Source organism: Natator depressus, chromosome 10, assembly GCF_965152275.1.
Source record: "Natator depressus isolate rNatDep1 chromosome 10, rNatDep2.hap1, whole genome shotgun sequence".
In the NCBI taxonomy this organism is placed as follows: domain Eukaryota; kingdom Metazoa; phylum Chordata; order Testudines; family Cheloniidae; genus Natator; species Natator depressus.
In genome coordinates this window covers 69,776,912-69,790,055 of record NC_134243.1, presented here as the reverse complement: position 1 = coordinate 69,790,055, position 13,144 = coordinate 69,776,912, and the positions used below count along the sequence as shown (strand labels likewise).

The 13,144-nt window shown below is 49.4% G+C and overlaps 1 protein-coding gene and 1 long non-coding RNA gene across 6 annotated transcripts in view; one reads left to right on the top strand and one right to left on the bottom strand.

The window, feature by feature from the left end:
* Positions 1 to 13,144, bottom strand: part of NTRK3 (neurotrophic receptor tyrosine kinase 3) — a 320,506-nt gene that overhangs the window by 146,897 nt on the left and 160,465 nt on the right. The window lies entirely within an intron of this gene.
* LOC141995348 (uncharacterized) overlaps positions 8,755 to 13,144 on the top strand; it is a 65,383-nt gene continuing 60,993 nt past the window's right edge. The window contains exons 1-2 of the long non-coding RNA XR_012641302.1: positions 8,755 to 8,905; positions 11,851 to 11,962. This is a non-coding gene — a long non-coding RNA (uncharacterized LOC141995348). The remainder of the gene's footprint in view (positions 8,906 to 11,850; positions 11,963 to 13,144) is intronic.

Sequence of the window (13,144 nt, the reverse complement as noted above, 5' to 3'; positions counted from 1 at the left end):
TTAAGCAACAAAGGTTCAAAGTGAAAATATTACGGTAGTGTTCCACGCACGCCAGCGGTTCCCCAGTCACTTCCAAACCAAATTCAAAGTCTTGGTCCTAATCAGTAATGCCCAAAATAGCTGAGAACCTGACTATATCAGAGATGACATAATCGCCCACAGTCCAAAGATACTAGTACAGTATAAAGGACATATGAGCAGGCAATTCAGTTCTTGGCCTTCTACCAGTAAGGGGAACAATTAGTGCCAATTGCAGTGATGGTATTCTTGTTGCATGGGCACCTGTCCACTGGAAGCGATGGAAATCACCAGGCTCATGTCACAGAACCCAAACAGCTAGCAAGTTTGTGGTCACGACTGACCTAGACTGGATTCGAATAGGCTGCTTAGCTATATCCCGATGTCAAACCCCTGAGCTGTTCAGCCTTTCCCCTTATTTCCAGTTGTGAAGCGGGCACCTCTCTGCTATATTGTGACCTCCGGCTCATTTCAGAGGGAGGAGCACCAAATAGTCATAAGCTAGTAACAGCTTTCAGCTACCACCAACATAAGATGCAACCAGATGTCTAGGCCAGAAGTGAAATGCACTGTATTAGTGGTGCCATCAAACAGCCAGTTTCCCCATGGCTTGTTTTTATTTATTTATTTATTTTCAAAAAGTATCACCCTCATTTTCCTCCTTTTCTCTAGTCTTTGGTCTCAAGAGCCAACAGCTCGAAACAGGCAGAGAAGTTTGACAGCTGGAATTTTAGTTTAGAGAGAATAAATTATTTGGATTGCTGCAAAACTCTGCACTGTGTACATGCACACAGCTGTATTTTTTGTGTTTGTTTTTAATTCAGAGCGAGGGAACATCTATTCTCCCTAAGTCACTGTGGCTCATCCTCTCCCCTGTCTTCAGGGAGAATTTTTGGACCACGCAGCAGGAAAAATAAATAAATAAAAGCTATTATGAAATAAGTAAAATGACGGCAGCTTTGGATTGGAAGTTATTTCCCCTCCTTGCTGCAGTAATGATCTGATTAGGGTTCAATCCTACCGCATCCTTCATGCTCTAAGTCATCTTTACAGAGTTAAGCTGCCTGAGGGAGATGGATGGAGGGAGTGTGCGTGTGAGATTCTGATACAATACAGTATTGAAGGGATATTGTGCTCACCCTCTGGCCACCTCATAAAAATGAGAAATTTCTTTGGGCTCTGAGGGGTTTTTTCCAGGGCATTTGCAGAGATGTGTTTTTGAAAAACTATCGTTTCAGCCACAAATAATTTATGTGCATTTTTGGATCTGCTACATCAGCTGGAAATCTACCCACCCCTGTGAATCCATTGCTTTTCCAGACATTACCATCATTCCCCCCATGCTAATCTGTCTTGCATCCCTCACTTTGACTTGCCAGCTTCCAAACTGTGCAGGAAGCCAGAAGGGTGTTCTGGTTCCACACCACCTAACCATGAGGTGGCTGGTTGTAGCCCAGCTCCTTAGGGCCAAGAATCAGACCACTGGCTTTCTCCATGCTTCCTTTTCACATGCTGGTTGCACGTTTGTGGAGGACATAGCAGAGCACAGACACAGCCCAAAAGGTTCAGTCGGAGTCCTGGGGTATGCTGTCTGGCTTTATATGGCAAGGACAGTCAGAGACTGGAGCAGGGCATTCAAAGAGAGGGTGAAGGGGAAAGTGACAGATTGTTTCTTTTATTAAACTACATTTTATGCTGGTGAAAGATGCCAGAATGACAGTCTTGGACAGGGATATCCTCTGATCCACAGACCAGACATAGCCCAGGTAACTGTAGGGCAGCTTTCCCCTTCTGCGCCTCAGCCATGCCTTGCAGAGACCCTGAGGAGCTAGAGGGGAATGCAGGCCCCATGGCCCATTCAGTTCTTGGCTCCTCTGTGGAGATGACTCTTACCAAGCATGACTATCAGCATGTGATTTACGCCCGGGATGTGGGAACCTGTCCACTAGAAATCGGATTGAGACCCAACAAATCCTCTCATTGAACCACTGTCAGATGGATCTTAGCAAGCTATCGCCCTGCAGCAGCGAGCTCTATAGGTTAATTATATGTTATTTTTAAAAGGTGTTTTGTGGATTTGTTTGAAATGCCAGGTGCCCTCTACTTCCTGCATAATGAGATGGGCTAAATAAGAGTCATTGACTGGCCATCTCTGGCTTTGCCATTATTTTATGACTGCTGTTATTTTTGCTCTTTCTCTTCTTCTTTACAAATTGAACAGACCCATGGCAACAAAAGTAAATGTGAAAGTGATACAAACCACAGGAACCTGTGTGCAAGCAGTTGGCATATGAGCAGCAGTTACTATATTACCCCTGGGGTTACTGAGCATGCTGAAGCAAAGGGAAATATGCTTCTTATGTAGCAAAAAGAGGGGACATGGGGTCACTCTGATTGCATAACAGGACATACAAGAGACTATAGTCTTCCCTCCCCACCCCAACCTAAGCTGGGTGCAGGAATGAAAGCATATGTGTGGTGGGAGGGGGAGCCACCAGATACTACAGTCGGCAGGCCATGTAAGCACCCAGAGAGAAACAAAGGCAGAGTATGCTCTCAGGCTGCAATTGCCATCCAAGTATGGGACTGCTCCACGGCTAGTGCACTGCCATTCTGACTGCATCAGTGATGGGGCCAAATCCAGAGCAGCTACACAATGCATCTGCACCTGCATCAGTGCCACCAGGCATGCAATTCTATCTATAGCAGAGTGACATTGTTTTCTGTGCACAGAACTGGAGCCACCTTAAACACCCGCTGTTGATTCCAAGCGGGTATGTGGAGAGCTCTGGGGACCAGGAATGAAATACATGCTTTTAGACACTGGGTCGTGGGGTAGCCCAGCACGTCTGAGAAATAACAATTTGTGCTTTTCCAGCACCTCCTGTTCAAGGAGATCTAAGTGCTTTGCAAGGTGGGTAGATAGAGTTCTGCAGATGTGGAACGTGAGGCACAGAGGGATTAAGTGACTTGTCCAAGGTCAGTTGCTGAGCTGTGAAGAGAACCCTGGACTCCCAACTCCCAAGCACCTGCTCTAATAACTACAAACTACTACGTCTCTGGCTAGCAACTGCATTTACACTTGCCAGGATAAAATTATACAGTCTACCAGTCCTCACACTTGATGACTTAAACTGATCACCAGTTGGAGTCAGGAAGAACCCTGCCCCACCCACTACAAGGAACATCATTGTTCAATTAGGTGCCTAGACTAAATGGACTATTAATGTGATCCAGTGAGGCAGGAGCCAGGATACTGAACTAAAGAGAACATTGGTCTGTTCTGGTAAACCAATTCCTAGTTGCCTGAAATTAGGTAGGCCTCTTTAAGCTGGCAGAGTGCAGTTACAATTTGTCATACACCAGCTAGAATAAAGTTGGCACAAACAAAAATTATTTGTCAAGGGTGGTGGCGCCAGTGAAAAACAGAAGCTTCTGCCTGAGTGCTTTGCAGCCAGAGCTCCCTGGCTGCAGTATTTGCACTGTACCTTCGGTAATCTTTCAGTGTTGTGTCTAATGCCATGTATATGAGCACAGCATATTCTCTGCATAGGGTTCAATCTCCTTTATCAGCCAGAGTAATTTGTTTCCAGCAGGGACAAAGCAAAGCAGCAGATCTAAAGACCGATTTAAATATCATAATCAGAGCAGCTAGACAAGGAGAGTGCAGAGGTACTCATGGCTGGGCTGCACAAGGCTGCCACAGCAAAGCCTGGAATCCAAAAACAGTGTCTGCTCCAAAAGCCTCCAATAGTGGTTTTCACCGTCAGAGAGCAATCATTTTTTTTACTTTTTTCTCAATCCACACGCCCTCTTTCTTATTTTTTTCCACTTGGCAGCTCAAACTCAGCCGAGATTAATTAGTCTAGGCGACATTTAAGTACTGCACACAGCACACAAACGAAGAAAAAGGAATGGCTCCCTCCAAGTGCCACTGCACTAGCCTTTCACGAGCTGAGGTCACAAGTGAAAGGAGTTGGCTAGGTCTAGCCGGATTCCTAGTAGAACCTTGTTGCTATCCACAAAGCATTGGTCAAAGCGCTGCACCAGAATTTGTTGTTTCTCTTTGAATGTTATGTTTCCAGTGGGTGTCGTGTCCATTTATTGCATGTTAGGAGGGTGGGATGCTGGAGGAAGATGGGGAAAGTTTTGTTCCCGCTCTGGGATTGATTTGGGCAGGTTTCCTTTTTCAGTGTAAGTTATGTTTTTACTTATATTTCATTAAAGCATCCAGAGACTCTGGGAATGTATGCCCAGGAATAAAAACATAGTGCTCTTAGTGGAACAAGCAGTCATCTGTTCTGCAGAGACTATCTCCCAGAATAGCAGGAGGTGCCGAAGGTCAGGATGGCGGTGCATTGACAGAACTGTTTGGGAGAGCCCAGGGTTGGAATAGCAGAAGGTGCTCTACAAAAAAGGAGGAGGGTGCATTAGTAGGGCTGTTGAGTGGTCAGAACTGGGACAGGGCGAGGACTTCCAGGGCAGATTACAAGTATCACGGCACCTTCCTCTGGAGAGTACTAGACTTGTGTAATTGGGGATGCTGTAGATCAGGTCCATAGCATATGCGAGTCCTCAGATTTTCATAGCATATCCATTTTACTTGGACCTGCTCTGTAGCAGGCCCCATTATTGCCATGTCACCTTTATCCTGGATCTCATCTCACTATATCAAATTCAAACTTCTTGTTCTCACCTTATTGGCGCTTCACAATTCTACCCACCCCTATTTGTCCACTCTGTTCTCTCACTGTACCACCCCTACCACCATGATCGCCACCTTCTCCTATCTACCAACAACCATTACCCAACCTCATTACCCTGTTTGTGAGCTTCTCAAATACATATCTCCAGGCCTTCTTCCCTCCTGCCCCTTACATATGGAACATCTTCCCTGAACTGATCAGCAGGGCCACTACGCTCTGCTCCTTCAAAACTCTTCTCTGGCTAATTTCTTATGACATCCCAGCAATCAGTGATGGACGCATGGGGTGTTTTAGGCATTTGCACCTACACGGATGCAACACAGACTAATCCCATTTGACCATCAATTATATATTTGATTATATACCTCTCCCCCAAATTTCATGGGTCACATTGTAAATTGTAAACTCTTCCAGGGATCATCCAGGTCTTCATATGTGTCTGTACAAAGCCTAATACGAGGGCGCCCCAAATCTGGCTGCAACAGTAATAAACAAATAAATTAATTAATTATAATCAGGAGTATGGTGACCAGATAGCAAGTGTGAAAAACTGGGACACTTTTTTGGGGGGGAGGAAAAAGAGAGGGTATACTTGTGTTTATAAGACAAAACGGTCCCAATAATATTGTCTCACCCGAATCAGGACTGAGATACAGTGACATGGCTGTTGAGGAGAGTCCCAGGAGTGGAATAACTGTGTGGGAGCAGATGAGGATTGAAGTGTATTTAAAAGCTGTGGGAGGCGGGCAGGACTGGAATAATGGGGCAGAGGTGTGAAGGAGGACTGCAGATCAGGACTGAGATGCATTCAAAAGCTGGAGGAGGCAGGGCTGGAATAACTGGAGGGACTGCAGATTACGACTGGGGTGCCTTTGCAGAGGTGTGTGGAGATGCTTGTGTGATACCTATGCCTGGCAAAGCCCAGGAGCACAGTCAGTCTCTTGCACTCAAAAGCTGTTTGACAAGTATGGACGTTCTCTTTAATGAAGCTGTGAGAAAAGATTCCTCTAATGTTTTTGAGCAGAGCTTCCACGAGTCTCCCTCCTCCTGCCCCTTTGCAAATTACTGGGATATTGTCACTAATTATCAGGCTCAACAAGTGAAATTATGCAATTTGTTACAGACACACTAGAGAAACAACACACAAAACAGGTTTAGACATGAGGAAAAGAGGCGAGTTCTGAAGAACCCTTGAGAGAGTCTGCCTCACACAGCCCCCACGGTGAAGCAAAGGGAAAGTGGTGCTGCGGGGGTGGGATGGGAGGGGGGTGTCCCAACGGGGGAGCGGGAGCATTGTTGTGTTTCATAATGTCTTCCTTTTTTGCTAATGTTTACTTCAAGCGTTTCACTCTGAGGTCTTACAAAGAGGATTAAGTAGTGAGGAGGTCTCACCGAGTTAGGAGGAATTAGTCAAGCGGTAATCAGAAAGGAAATTAATCTGAAGAGTTAATTAATCAGCCAAGGCTGAGAGACTTCAGCCAGTCCTCCCTCACACACCTTCCACTTAGCAATTTCACCCATGAGCACAAAATATGGCAGTCACAGGGATAGAAGGAGACATTTGAGTGGGGGAAACAAAGTCAGTATCTTGTTCTTCCTCCCACTGCTTTCCAGTGATAAAGGACAGTCCCTTCCAGCCCTACATTTCTATGATTAGGAAAAGTTTCGGGATAGTGAAGCTACATATTCTTGTGCTTAATTTTATCTTGCAATTTCCAGTTCTAGCCCCTTACCCTAAGAAATCCCTCTCCGTCCTCACTGTTTACATCTTTTAAATATGCACTGCTGGTTATCACATCCGCTTAGCCGTTGTCTAGCCAAGGTATACATACTTGGCTTTTTTGTACAATTTAATCCCTGCAGAACCTTAATTATTTTTGTTGCTCTTCTCTGAATTCCTTCCAAGAGGGAATCAAGTGAACTGTTTTGCAAAATTGCTCTCGTTCCTTCCATGCTATGTTTTGCCTAAAGTATATTTCCCTTGGGATGGGATACACACCACCCACAGTGGTGGTAGTGGGATAGTGAAGCTTCAGTTAAAGCCCACGGCATTTCGGAAACATCTCTGCAATTCACAGCAGCAGCAACTTTATTCAGATAATGCATCTCCAAACTTGCTAGACCTAGGCCAGTTTGCTAAAACATCTGAAGTCTCATTAACGGTACCATTATTATTAGACTGTGTTTATTCACTCAGTGGACATTTTAATTGCTCTCATGTCTAGGAGAGGCTTCTATTGTGTGTTTTATAGACCAAAATTAAAGATTCATTCCCAAAAGCTGCCTACAAGCCTCTCTGAGGAGATGTTGCGAATTCAATGTCTAGTTAAAACCATGAGGGGTTATTCAACTATGTGAAAGAAGTTCATGCATGAAAGCTCTTTCTGCATAGGACACCAGAAGCCCTCTCCCCAAATAACCTCCCCTAGAATAATTTCTAAAGATGTTCATTGGCTCTTATGTCTTTTATCAGACGACAGCCCAAAATGGAGTTGACTTGATTCACAGAATGGTAGCTGCAGTAACCAAAGTATCCTACCCTGGTATCAGAAAGTGCAAACAGCCACCATGGTTGATTGTTGAAAAAAACCCAAACCAACAGAAGACATACTAAGCCCTGGTCTATACTACAAACTAATGGTGATGCAGCTATACCAACCAAGCTCCCAGTGTAGACAGTGCTATGCTGACAGGAGGGCTTCTCCTGACAACATCGCTGCCACTTCTAGGGAAGGTGGAATAACTATGCCGGTGGGAGAAGCTCTCCCGTTGGCATAGGCAGCATCTTCACTAAGCACCAGAGCGGTGCTGCTGCAAGCCCTCGGCCCCCTCACAGACATCAAAGGGGACATTTTTGTAGAGGTTTTAGCTGTGTAAGTACCACCCAGTGCTCAGGAGAGCCCCCAAAAGCTTGAGCCTACGTTAGGGTGACCATACGTCCCATTTTGGCTGGGACAGTCCCTTTTTTGAGCCCTGTCCTGGCCATCCCGACTTTTTTGGTAAATCTGGGCATTTGTCCCGTTTGCTCTTGCCATCCTGATCATCAGTTGGCAAGAGTAAACTGCACAAATGCCCAGTATTGCCAAAAAGTGGGGTGTGAACCCTTGCAGGGAACAGAGGAACATGTGGGGAGGAGGTGAGTGGCAATGCCAGCCCTGCGCAGGAGGGAGGGTTGGGGAGAGCAGCTCGGGCCAGCAGGGGGGCTCAGGTCAGTTATGCACACAGGAGGGAGAGAGGGACTTTGGACTGGCCCCGCCTGGGTGGGAGGCAAGAAGGGCTCGGCCCCGCCCCATGAACGAAGCAGAGGGTGGGGGACCTCCTTGGGCCCGCCCTGCACGCGATGGGTGGCCGGGGGGCCTTGAGCCAGCCCCATTCACGGGGAGGGGAGGAGAAGGAGGGGGAGGCCTCGGGCAAGTGACCGGAGGGGGGGCCAGCCCTGCATGCAGGGGTAGGGAGGGGGACCTGGGGCCGGCCCTGTGCACTGTCCCATTCTCCCTTTCGGAGAATATGGGCCCCCTTGCCTATATAGAGACTGAGCTACCTTTGACGGGGTGCCCCCCCGCACCCCCCCAAGTGGGCGGTGCCACCAGCTCAGGACTGAAGTCATTGGCAGGTGATAGTGTATGAGAGAAGCTTGTACTGCAATGATTTGTTGGCATGGGAATGTGGAGGAAGCGCTGCCAGAATGCTCCTTCATTAACCACCACGGATGGACACATTCCCTCAACCCCTTTACAAAATCAAGAGGAAAAGACCCATGTCTCAGGAGAAAGACAGAACACTGGATGCTCTGGCAGAGGCTGAGAGCACACGGGCTGTTCTGAAGGTCAAAGGGGAGCGTTGAGGGAGTCAAAAGGGAGAGTATGTTCAAGTCTGGCCGGAGTTCATTATCAAAGGAAGGATGTTATGGAAAGAAATAGCTGGACACGCGCAGGCCAAAACATAACAAGGTTGAACTCCGAGGAGACAGAGCAGCCTCAAGGGAAACAGATTCACTTCACAACAACCCACTCTGCTTCCCGACAGTCTGCTCAGTCATGGAATGAATGGGCTTGCTCTGAAATCATCTTTCCTGGGTTTCTCTTCTCGCATTATTTCAAAGTGAGGCTGGGATGAATTAACAAGGGAAGGGATACAAGAGCAGAACGTGCACAGCTCCCTTATATCACATGCTGGCAAAGGTAGGCTGCTTTGGTTGGAAGAAAAAACTATTTTTGAAAGCGAGTGAGTTCTACCTCCTGCAGGACTTTGGCTGACTATGCTGCTAATCAGCTCCCCTCAGACCAACACTGCAGATTGTGCAGGAGGCCCTGAGAGCCAGATGCCATGGTCAGCGGGAAAGAGAGATTCCTGAGCAAGATAAGCGGGAAAGGCCCCCACAGCCCTGTTTCCTCCATGCTGATACCTGCACATGAGAAAGCATTAGATCAGTGGACTCAGCAGAGTGGTCCAACCAGCTGTTAGCAAAGGGGTGGGCAAACTTTTTGGCCCGAGGGCCACATCTGGGTGGGGAAATTGCTTGCAGGGCCAGGGCAGGGGGTTGGGGTGCGGGAGGTGGTGCAGTGTGCAGGAAAGGGCTCAGGCCAATGGGTTGGAGCAAAGGGGTGTATGAGGGGCTCACGGAAGGGGGTTAGGGTGCAGGAGGGGTGTGGAGTGCAGGAGGGGGCTCAGGTCAGGGGGTTGAGGTGCAAGAGGGATGCGGGGTGTATGAGGGGGTTCGGGCAGTGAGTTGGGGTGCAGGACGGGTGCGGGGTGTGGCAGGGGGCTCAGATCAGGGGGTTGGGGTGCAGGAGCGGTGCAGGATGCGGCAGGGCAGGGAGCTGGAGTGCAGGAGGGGTGCGGGGTGCAGGAGGGGGCTCAGGGCAGGGGGTTGGAGTGCAGGAGGGGTGTGGGATGCGGGAGGGGGCTCAGGGCAGGGAGTTGGGGTGCAGGGTGCAGGAGGGGTTCAGGCTCCGGCCCAGCACCGCTTACCCAGCGCGGCTCCGGGGTGGCAGTGGCGTGCACCGGGGCCAGGGCAGCCTCCCTGCCTGCCTGCCCTGGCCCCACGCCGCGCCACTCCGAGAAGCGGCCGGCACCACGTCCCTGCGCGGCCCCTGGGGGTGGGGGTAGGGGTGAAGAGGGCTTCGCGTGTTTCCCTCGCCTGTGGGTACCTCCCCCAAAGCTCCCATTGGCCACGATAACCCGTTCCTGGCCAATGGGAGCTTTGGGGGAGGTACCCACAGGCAAGAGCAGCGTGCGGAGCTCTCTGCCGCCCTGCCCACACCCCCACCTTCAGGGGCTGCAGGGATATGTACACATTCCCATCCTGATATGGGGTACTGGAAGGTGGCCCTTTAAGAAAAACTAATGCTGCGGCACAGGGCCCTGAGGGAGCTACCAACTCCCATCTGGCTTTCTGGGTTGCTTTTGTATTGGACACACTATTTGCCCCATAGAACGTCCTCTGAGTGCCCTGTAAACAGACTTCTGCTAGGCCCACGCTCATTCTAAGGGGGTTCCATAGTATATATGTGTTTATTATATAAAATTCAATAATTTATAGTCCGCCCCTCACCGCAGCATCTTCAGTACAGCTAAATATTCAGAATGCTAGTTTTCATCTATGAAGCTCTCTCTCCATAGTCAGAGGCCTGGGTAGTGCAGTGATAGATGCTCTCTCTATGTGGTACCCTGACAGCTGAGATCAAAACAGGCACTGCTGCTTATACCCTCTTGATTAATGCCTCAGAGAGCAGGGCGCTGTCAGTGCGGGGTCTCCAGTCTGGAGTTTGATTCCCTCCTTGCTCCAGGAGAGCATGAGAACGAAATCCTAGTTCCACTGAGATCAACAGCAAAACTTCCATTGACTTCACTGGGGCCAGGATTTCACTCTGAGTGTGTTGACATTTTGGGCACGTTTGTTTTCTCAGCAGTTTTCAAAGCGGAGGTTGAACAGAGTTAGTATGTTATGCTGGCAGAGGGTGTGAGCTGGGGCAGGAAGACCTTTCAGTGCCATTTGACAGGCTATAACTGATTATTGGGTTCAACGTGATTATAAATGTATCGACATGCACGCCAGATAACTTGCAAGAAGGAATGCATGTACGCACACACATGCAAACATGGGTATACATATGTACAGAGGAACTCACACCCTCTCATGTACTGCTATCACTGGGGTGGGCAAACTTTTTGGCCCGAGGGCCACATCTGGGTGAGGAAATTGCTTGCAGGGCCGGGGCAGGGGGTTGGGGTGCAGGGGCAGGGTGCGGGGTGTGGGAGGGGGTGCGGTGTGCAGGAAGGGGCTCAGGGCAAGGGGTTGGGGCAGAGGAGGGGTGCGGGGTGTATGAGGGGGGTCAAGGAAGGGGGTTAGGGTGCAGGAGGGGTGTGGAGTGCAGGAGGGTGCTCAGGTCAGGGGGCTGAGGTGCAGGAGGGGTGTGAGGTGTGGCAGGGGGCTCAGGGCAGGAGGTTGGGGTGCAGGAGCGGTGTGGAGTGCAGGAGGCGGCTAAGGGCAGGGAGTTGGGGTGCATGAGGGGTGCAGGATGCAGCAGGGGGCTCAGGGCAGGGAGTTGGGGTGCGGGGTGCAGGAGGGGCTCAGGCTCTGGCCCGGCACCGCTTACCTAGAGCGGCTCCGGGGCCAGGACAGCGTGTTTCCCTTGCCTGTGGGTACCTCCCACGAAGCTCCCATTGGACACAGTAACCCGTTCCTGGCCAATGGGAGCTTTGGGGGAGGTACCCACAGGCAAGAGCAGCGTGCGGAGCTCTCTGCCACCCCACCCCCAGGGGCTGCAGAGATGTGGTGTGGCCGCTTCCTGGAGCGGTGCGGTGCCACAGGGATGACAATCCCGCAGGCCAGATTCAAAGCCCTGAGGGGCCGGATCCGGCCCGCAGGCCGTCGTTTGCCCACCCCTGTGCTATCAGATGTATTTGTTCCAAAATCGCCACAGAGAAACAGACAGCCTCAAAGGTTGTCTTAGCTCAGAAGTAACAGAATGCAGTTCCCCGGTTTCCATTCCCCTTCCATTTCCATATTGATGTTTGTTCTCTTAATTTGAATGCAACCCATGCATCTTGTTGCCCGGCCTGGGACTGCTTTTCTCAAGTGGCAATAACCGTTCTTCTTAATTCATTCCTTCTTCGGGAAAAGAGCTTTTCCTGCGTGAAATACTCACATCCGCCAACACGATGATCGACGCAGGGTGCAGTGAAAGCTGCCAGAACTAACACACGCTCTGGAACCAACCAGACCACGCAGAGAGGTAAGTGGAAAATCTTTACATACTCCACTTGTCAAGGCTAAAATATATACATACCCGCAGCTCCAACAGCCGACATGCTGGGAACAATATATCCAGGCAGGCTTCCCAGGCATTGGGGATGCAGTTCAATGTTTATGCTAAAGAGTATTAACTAATTCTCAAGGCAAGCAACAAGGTTATTAAAGGGAAAGCCTAGCTGACTGCATAATGCAAATGGGAGGTGAAGCAGGGGACATCAGCAGAGCGGTTGGACACTGCTAGAGCAGAAGTAAAAGGGGCTGTAAGTACTGCACACTTTACAAAGGTCTGGGTAGTGCCATGATCAAGTTGAGAGTGATGGAGTGAATCTAGTGTCATCCATTCAAGAGGACAATGCCCCTCGGAATACAAGAGCTGTAACACGAAAAATTTCACTAAAATGTTCATTCCGCCCAAATAGTTTTCATAAAGCCAGACAAACAAGCTGGAAAATATCCCCTGGGTCACCCTGACAAGTTTCCATTACATCCTACAGGGCTTCTCTTCACAAAGGGCCTATTATCAGCCAGATTTTCAAAAAGCATGTTGGAGGTACCTTGGGTGCTGTGCTCTTGTGAAAATCTGGCCACCAGTGTCACGGTGTGAGAGGCTGGGTGCTGAGCACTGGTCTTCTCGAAACAGTGCCTCCATCACCATAGGGATGGTGTCTCCATCAACCACTTGGGAAGCCTACTCCACTGCCCAACTGCACCTAGCCTTCAGAACCTTCTCTTCATGACCTTCAGAATCCTTCCTTCACTGGACGTCACGCCACCGCATGGTCCAACTGCCTTCTGAAACTTTGCCAACCACCGACCTTCCATCCTTCCTTCCTATTGTTGCCTGGAAGGTAGTTATAGGCTGTGATCCCATATCCTGCTTGGTGACTCCCATCTGTAGGTGTCTTGACAATAATAATACCTCTCAGATTCTGTTTTTCATCCACAGATCTCTACGCACTTCATAATGGTCAGTATCATCCCCATTTTACAGATGGGGGAAACTGCAGCACAGGGAGGAGAAGTGATTTGCCTACGGTCTAGTGGCTGAGACTGGAACCCAGGTCTCCTGAGTCCCAGTCCAGCGCTCTGGTAACTAGGTAACACTGCCTCCCCTAAAACACAGGGAATCATCATGATTACTGTTCAGCTAGACTACTTCAGC